Genomic DNA, 8,794 nt, shown 5'->3' with positions numbered 1-8,794 from the left:
ATAATAAAATGGACAATTAATCATTTTTAAATTAAAATAATAAAATTCACATATAATGAAAGTATCAATTCAATTATAATTAACCTCTTATTTTATTATTTTACCAATATTATCACTTTAAAAGATCTAAATTCAACTTAAAAAAATCTTAAATTTAGGTTTAGTTGAGTAAAATTTTTACTTTTCAAAAATAACTTATAAAAGTTAATTTTTAAAAGATGATTTTTTAAAAGATATAGCATTTATGTTTGGTAAATTAAATTAAAAATAGCTTTTAATAAACATAAACAATAATAATTGTCTTTGGTAAAATAACTTTTAAAATTTAAAAATATTATAATAGATATAAATGTAAACATTAAGTTTGAAAATTAGTTAACATATAAGGTTATATTAGACTTTTAGATTTTGAAAAGCACAACCAACTTTAAAAAACTCTATTTTAATTTTTAGGTGCTTTCAAAAGTACTCTAATTCTTTAAAAGGTGTAACCACAAGTACGTGGTCTTTTTGATTTACCAAAGGAGCTTGACCTTTAAAAAAATACAAACACCTCTTCGAAAAATTTTACCAAATCAAGCCTTACTTAATTATAATCTCTAATTTTTCTAAATAATTAAATCTTTATTTAAATTTTAGTGCCTTTACCGCAAATACTAATCTAAATACATCTGGCAACAAACACAACTATTTTGAAATTAAACATTTTAACATTACTAATATTTTTTATTTTTCTTAAAAAAATCTTATAACAAACTTACAAGTTATAACTCATTTTATTTAAAAAACTTTTTCTTCCAACATACATAAGTGAATTATGTTGTGATAAGATAAAAATGGTCAAAGTGGATACCCATTAATATAGGCGTCTGATTTTATTCTCAATACTTTACTTCTCAAGACAAACCAAAAAGCAACCCATAAACACTACACAGCAATAATAAAACAAATACTTTTCTCTCTTTTTTTTTATAAAGCACTTCTTTACTTTCTTCACGTAGTTTTTCTATTTTTACTTTATTTATTACCTCTTCCTTATTTATTTATTTATTTAGTTATTTTATAACACGTTATCAGTACGACACTCTGATCAAATTTTTAGGAAGACTCAGATAACAAATTTTTATTATGTCGAAACTCTCTCATCTTGAATTCAATGCTCTTGATATATCTTGAAACAATTATTTATCATGGATATTAGATGCTGAAATCCATCTTGATTCAATGGATCTTGGAGATACCATTAAGACTGAAAATAATGCATCCCAAAAAGATAAAGCTAAAGCCATAATTTTTCTTCGTCGTCATCTTGATGAAATATTAAAAAATGAATATATTACATTAAAAGATCCTGCAGATCTGTGGAAAGACTTTAAAGAAAGGTATAATAATCAAAAGACGGTGATACTTCCTCAAGCCCGATATGTTAGAGAAAACTTTCTCGATCTTCCATGTCTCGAATGTGCTCCTGTAGCAGCAGTATCGAGAAAAAGAAATAAAAAATATTCTGAGTTAATTTCTTGCCTTCTTGTTGCTGAACGCAATAATGAGCTACTTTTGAGAAATCATGAAGCGCGCCCATCTGGCGCCGCCCCATTTCCTGAAGTAAATGCGGCAAATTACCTCAGAAGAGGTAAATGGCAAGGTTTTAAAATAAGAAAATTTATGGAAGGAAAAGAAATTATATTCAAAAGAGAGGATCTCACCAGAAGTGGGATAAAGAAAGAAATATCGGGTAGAATAAATCAACAGGTGATAAGTGTTTCCGTTGTGGTGGAAAGGGCCATTGGTCACGTACCTGCCGTACCCCAAGGCACCTAGTCGATCTTTACCAGGCATCTTTGAAAAAGGACGACAAGGAAAAAGAGTCAAATTTCGTTTCAAACGATGCTGAAAATTCCACCACTCATTATGATGTATATGATTTCTTTGAGGATCCTGAAGGAAATATTGACTATTTGATCAATGATGGAATAGTTTGATATGTTTATGTGTTTGTTAAGTATTTATGTGAATAATTTTACTGTGCATGTACTTCTACTCATTTTATTATTATTATCATTTGTCTTTGAAGAAAAATGGCAAGGACATATCCTGAAGATATTTGCCTTGCGGATAGTGCAAGTTCGCACACTATTCTTAAAAGTGATATATATTTTACCCATCTTGTGCGAAAAGAAGAATATGTTAATACTATTATTGGCTCATGTAATATGATAGAAGGCTCCGGAAGAGCTATAATTTTGTTTCCTGGAGGAACAAAATTTATAATAAATAATGCACTATTATCTATCAAGTCTCTGAGGAACTTGTTGAGCTTTAAAGATATTCGCCGAAATGGATATCATATTAAGACTATGAATGAGGGAAGTCATGAGTATTTATGCATCACAACTCATGATTTAAATAAAAAGGTTATATTATAAAAGTTGCCCTCACTTACATCTGGGTTATGTTATACCAAGATTAGTGCAATTGAATCACATGTCACTGTAAACCAGAAGTTTACTAACCCAAATGAATTCATAACTTGGCACGACCGATTGGGTCATCCGAGAACAACCATGATACGAAGAATTATTGAAAACTCACATGGACATTTACTAAAGAACCATAAGATTCTTAAATCTAGTGAATTTTGTTGTGCTGCATGTTCTTAAGGGAAGTTAATTTTAAGGCTATCACCAGTAAAGATTGGATTTGAGTCCCCTGAATTCCTAGAAAGGATTCAAGGTGATATATGTGGACCTATTCATCCACCATGTAGATCTTTTAGATATTTTATGGTCCTGATAGACACATCTTCGAGATGGTCACATGTGTGCTTATTGTCTTCTCGCAACCTGGCGTTTGCGAGATTACTGGCTCAAATTATTCGATTAAAAGCACAATTTCCAGAAAATCCAATCAAAGCAATTCCTCTTGATAATGCTGGTGAATTTAATTCCCAAGCTTTTGATGCTTATTGTATGGCTAATGGAATAAGTGTTGAACATCCAATAGCTTATGTTCACACATAAAATGGGTTAGCAGAATCGCTTATAAAACGCCTCCAATTAATTGCTAGACCCTTCCTTATGAGAACAAATCTCCCAACCTCAGTCTGGGGCATGCTATTTTACATGCCGTAGCACTTATTCGTTTGAGGCCAACGGGTTACCATAAGTTCTCTCCTATGCAATTAGCTTTTGGCCAGCAGCCAAATGTTTTCCATTTAATAATTTTTGTGTGTGCAATATATGTTCCCATTGCACCACCTAATCACACTAAAATGGGACTCCAAAGAAAATTGGAGATATATGTTAGATATGATTCTCCCTCTATAGTGAGGTATCTTGAGATACAAACTGGGGATATATTTAAAGCCCGATTTGCGGATTGTCATTTTGATGAATCAAAATTTTCAACATTAGGGGGAGAGAATAAGCTTCTCGAAACGGAACTTAATTGGAATGTATCATCGTTGATGCATTTAGATCCTCGATCAGGGCAATGTGAACTAGAAGTTCAAAAGATTATACATTTGCAAAGAATAGCAAATGAATTGCCTGATGCATTTTCCGATACAAAGAGGATAACCAAATCTTATATACCAGCGAAAAATGCCCCAATTCGAATTGATGTCCCAGTTGGACAAATTGCCACCGAAGCAAATACGCGCCACAAGCGTGGCAGGCCTGTCGGTTCCAAAGACAAAAATCCTCGAAAGAGAAAAGAGGTAAATACTATTCCTGTTGAAAAAGACATAGTAGAGATACATGTAGTTGTCCAAAATTCTGATATAATTTTAACGCTAGAAGACGTTCAGGTACCTGAAAATTGTGAAAATGACGAGATCTCGATAAATTATGTCTTTACAGGAGAGAAATGGGACCGAAATAAGACAATTGTCAATGAAATATTTGCATATAATGTGGCGTTAAATATCATGCATGAAAGTAAGGATCTTGAGCCAAGATCAATCGAAGAATGTCGACAAAAGAATGATTGGCCAAAATGGAAAGAAGCCATGAAGGCTGAATTAGACTCACTTGCAAAACGTGAAGTCTTTGGACCTGTAGTCCGTACACCTGAAGATGTAAAACCTGTTGGATACCGATGGGTATTTGTGAGAAAACGAAATGAGAAAAATGAAGTTATGCGCTACAAAGCCCGACTTGTGGTACAAGGTTTTTCACAAAGGCCCAGTATAGATTATGAAGAAACGTATTCCCCTGTAGTAGATGCGATAACATTGCGTTATTTGGTCAGTTTATCTGCATATCATAAACTACATATGCATTTAATAGATGTGGTAACAACTTATTTATACGGCTCATTAGATTGAGATATCTATATGAAAGTCCCTGAAGGACTAAAGATATCTAAACCATCCAATGAATATTCACAAGGGTTATACTCAGTCAAATTGCAAATATCTTTATACGGTCTAAAGCAATCTGGACGAATGTGGTATAATCGTCTTACTGAGTATCTAGCCAAAAACGGATTCAAGAATGATGATATCTGCCCCTGTGTTTTCATAAAGAAATCTGCATCTGGATTCATTATAATTGCTGTGTACGTTGATGATTTAAATATCATTGGAACTCCTGAAGAGATTCCAACAATTATAAAAACTCTAAAAGACGAGTTTGAGATGAAAGATCTTGGAAAGACTAAGTTTTATCTCGGCCTGCAGATCGAGCATATAAAAAGTGGGATCTTTATTCATCAAACAACATACACAGAAAAGATCTTGAAGAGATTTTATATGGATAAGTCACATCCATTAAGTACCCCAGTGATCGTAAGATCTTTGGATGTGGAGAATGATCAATTCCGTCCTAAAGAAGAAAATGAAGATATCATTGGTCCTGAAGTACCATATCTTAGTGACATTGGAGCACTAATGTATCTTGCTAATAATACACGACCTGATATATCATTTGCTGTGAATTTACTAGCAGGATATAGTTTCTCTCCAACCAGAAGACATTGGAGTGGAATCAAATAAATCTTTCGATATTTTCATGGAACGGTTGATATGGGATTGTTTTATCTATATGAATCCAAGTCACAACTAGTTGGCTATGCAGATGCTGGATACTTGTCTGATTCACATAAAGGGAAATCTCAAACAGGATACTTGTTCACATATGGTGAAACGACTATATCATGGAAGTCCACGAAACAGACGATAGCAGCAACCTCCTCTAATCATGCTGAAATACTAGCGATACATGAAGTTAATCGCGAGTGTTTTTGGCTGAGGAGTGTGATCCAATATATTCTGTCATCATGTGGACTGGTTGATCAGAAGATAGCTCCAACTGTCCTGTTTGAAGATAATACAGCATGCATTGCTCAACTTAAAGGCGGATATATCAAAGGTGATAAAACAAAGCATATTTCTCCCAAATTTTTCTTCACTCATGATCTTTAAAATCAAGGGATAATTAATGTCCAACAGATCCGCTCAAGTGACAATCTGGCAAATTTATTTACAAAGTCACTCCCAAAATCCTCCTTTGAAAGATTAGTACATGAGATTGGGATGCGCCGATTTCGAGATATCAACTGATGTTGACAAGAGAGGGAGACTGTACTCTTTTTTTCTTTGGTCAGGTTTTTTTTCCATTGAGTTTTTCTTGACAAGGTTTTTAATGAGGCAGTCCCTATCACTAAAGGATATTGTACTATTTTTCCTTCACTAAGGCTTTTTTCCCACTGAGTTTTTCTTTAGTAAGGTTTTAACAAGACAATAATCCTAAATGGATATCCAAGGGGAGTGTTGTGATAAGATCAAAATGGTTAAGGTGGATGCCCATTAATATGGGCGGCTGGTTTTATTCTCAATACTTCACTTCTCAAGGCAAACCAAATTAATGAAGTTGAAAAATGTAAAACTTCTTTGCCTATAAATAGAGAAACAACCGAGAAACAATACACTGCAATTAAAACAAATACTTCCTCTCTCTTTCTTTCTTATAAAGCACTTCTTTACTTTCTTCTTTCATATACTACTAATATAATATTAATATATTATCTTTATAGTTATAACAAACATAAAGTAAAGAAATATAATTAGATAACAATATTAACCACAATTACTATCTCAATATAAAAGAAATGATTAATATATTTACTAATATTATATACCAAGAGTAAGAGAGAGGAGTATTTAAAATACTTGTAAAATAAAGAAAGAGAGAAAATATAAGAGAGAGAACATTGCTATTATTGATGCTGTGTAGAGAGAGAGAGAGAGAATAGTATTTGTTATTGATTGTAGTGTGTTTCCATTTAGAGGCTTAAGCCTCTATTTATAATGAAACATTTTCAAACTACATTTAATAGAGTCATCCTTTGGTAAATAGAATTTCATTGGAAATGGGCATCACATCAGTACTTATCATAACACTCCCCCTTGGATGCCCATTTAGGATTATTGCCTCGTTAAAACCTTACTAAGGAAAACCCAATGGGAAAAAATCTTAGTGAAGGAAAAAGAGTACAATATCATTTGTGATGGGGACTGCCTCATTAAAAACCTTGTCAAGAAAAATCCAATGGGAAAAAAACCTGACCAAGAGAAAAAGAGTACAGTCTCCCCCTCTTACCGACATTATTTTATATCTCGAAATCGGCGCATCCCAATCTGATGTACCAATCTTTCAAAAGAAGATTTTGGGAGTGACTTTGTGAATAAATCTGCCAGATTATCACTTGAGCGGATCTATTGGACATCAATTGTCCCTTGATTTTGAAGATCATGAGTGAAGAAGAATTTGGGAGAAATATGCTTTGTTCTATCACCTTTGATATATCCGCCTTTAAGTTGAGCAATACATGCTGTATTATCTTCAAACAGGACAATTGGAGCTATCTTCTGATCAATCAGTCCACATGATGACAGAATATATTGGATCACACTCCTCAGCCAAAAACACTCGCGACTAGCTTCATGTATCGCTAGTATTTCAACATGATTAGAGGATGTTGCAGCAATCGTCTGTTTCGTGGACCTCCATGATATAGCTGTACCACCATATGTGAACAGGTATCCTGTTTGAGATCTCCCTTTATGTAGATCAGACAAGGATATCTTCATTCTCTTCTTTAGGACGGAATAGAACCTTTTCCACATCTAAAGATCTTACAATCATTGGGGTACTTAATGGATGTGACTTATCCATATAAAATCTTTTCAAGATCTTCTCTGTGTATGTCGCTTGATGAATAAAGATCCCATTTTTTGTATGCTCGATCTGCAGGCCGAGACAAAATTTAGTCCTTCCAAGATCTTTCATCTCAAACTCTTCCTTTAGAGTTTTTATAATTGTTGGAATCTCTTCAGAAGTTCCAATGATATTTAAATCATCAACGTACACAGCAATTATAATGAATCCAGATGCGGATTTCTTTATGAAAACACATGGACAAATATCATCATTTTTAAATCCGTTTTTGGTCAGATACTCAGTAAGACGATTATACCACATTCGTCCAGATTGCTTTAGACCATATAAAGATCTTTGCAATTTAACTGAGTATAACCCCTGTGAATATTCATTGGATGGTTTAGATATCTTTAGTCCTTCAGGGACTTTCATATAGATATCCCGATCTAATGAGCCGTATAAATAGGCTGTTACCACATCCATTAAATGCATATGCAGTTTATGATATGCAGATAAACTGTCCAAATAACGCAATGTTATCGCATCCACTACAGGGAAATACGTTTCTTCATAATCTATACCGGGCCTTTGTGAAAAACCCTGTGCCACAAGTCGGGCTTTGTAGCGCACAACTTCATTTTTCTCATTTTGTTTTCTCACAAATACCCACCGGTATCCAACAGGTTTTACATCTTCTGGTGTACGGACTACAGGTCCAAAGACTTCACGTTTTGCAAGTGAGTCTAACTCAGCCTTCATGGCTTCTTTCCATTTTGGCCAATCATTCCTTTGTCGCATTCTTCGACTGATCTTGGCTCAAGATCCTTACTTTCATGCATGATATTCAATGCCACATTATATGCAAATATTTCATTGACAATTGTCTTATTTCGGTCCCATTTCTCTCCTGTAAAGACATAATTTATCGAGATCTTGTCATTTTCACAATTTTCAGGTACCTGAACATCTTCTGGCGTTATATCAGAATTTTGGACAACTGCAGGTGTCTTTACTATGTCTTTTTCAACAGGAATATTTACCTCTTTTCTCTTTCGAGGATTTTTATCTTTGGAACCGACAGGCCTGCCACGCTTCTGGCGTAAATTTGCTTTAGTGGCTATTTGTCCTACTGGGACACCAATTCGAATTGGGGCATTTTTCGCCCTGCCACGCTTCTGGCATGAATTTGCTTCAGTGGCTAATTGTCCTACTGGGACATCAATTTGAATTGGGGCATTTTCCGCTGGTATATAAGATTTAGTTATCCTTTTTGTATCGAAAAATGCATCAGGCAATTCATTTGCTATTCTTTGCAAATGTATAATATTTTGAACTTCTAGTTCACATTGCCCTGATCGAGGATCTAAATGCACCAATGATGATGCATTCCAATTAAGTTCCTTTTCAGGAAGCTTATTCTCTCCCCCTAATGTTGTAAATTTTGATTCATCAAAATAACAATCCGCAAACCGGGCTTTAAATACATCTCCAGTTTGTATCTCAAGATACCTCACTATAGAGGGAGAATCATATCCAACATATATCCCTAATTTTCTTTGGGGTCCCATTTTGGTACGATTAGGTGGTGCAATGGGAACATATATCGCACACCCAAATATTCTTAAATGGGA

This window comes from Arachis ipaensis, chromosome B06 (genome assembly GCF_000816755.2).
Source record: "Arachis ipaensis cultivar K30076 chromosome B06, Araip1.1, whole genome shotgun sequence".
NCBI classification, from domain to species: Eukaryota; Viridiplantae; Streptophyta; class Magnoliopsida; order Fabales; family Fabaceae; genus Arachis; species Arachis ipaensis.
The sequence above is the reverse complement of the archived record's forward strand: the minus strand, read 5'-3'. Positions refer to the sequence as shown.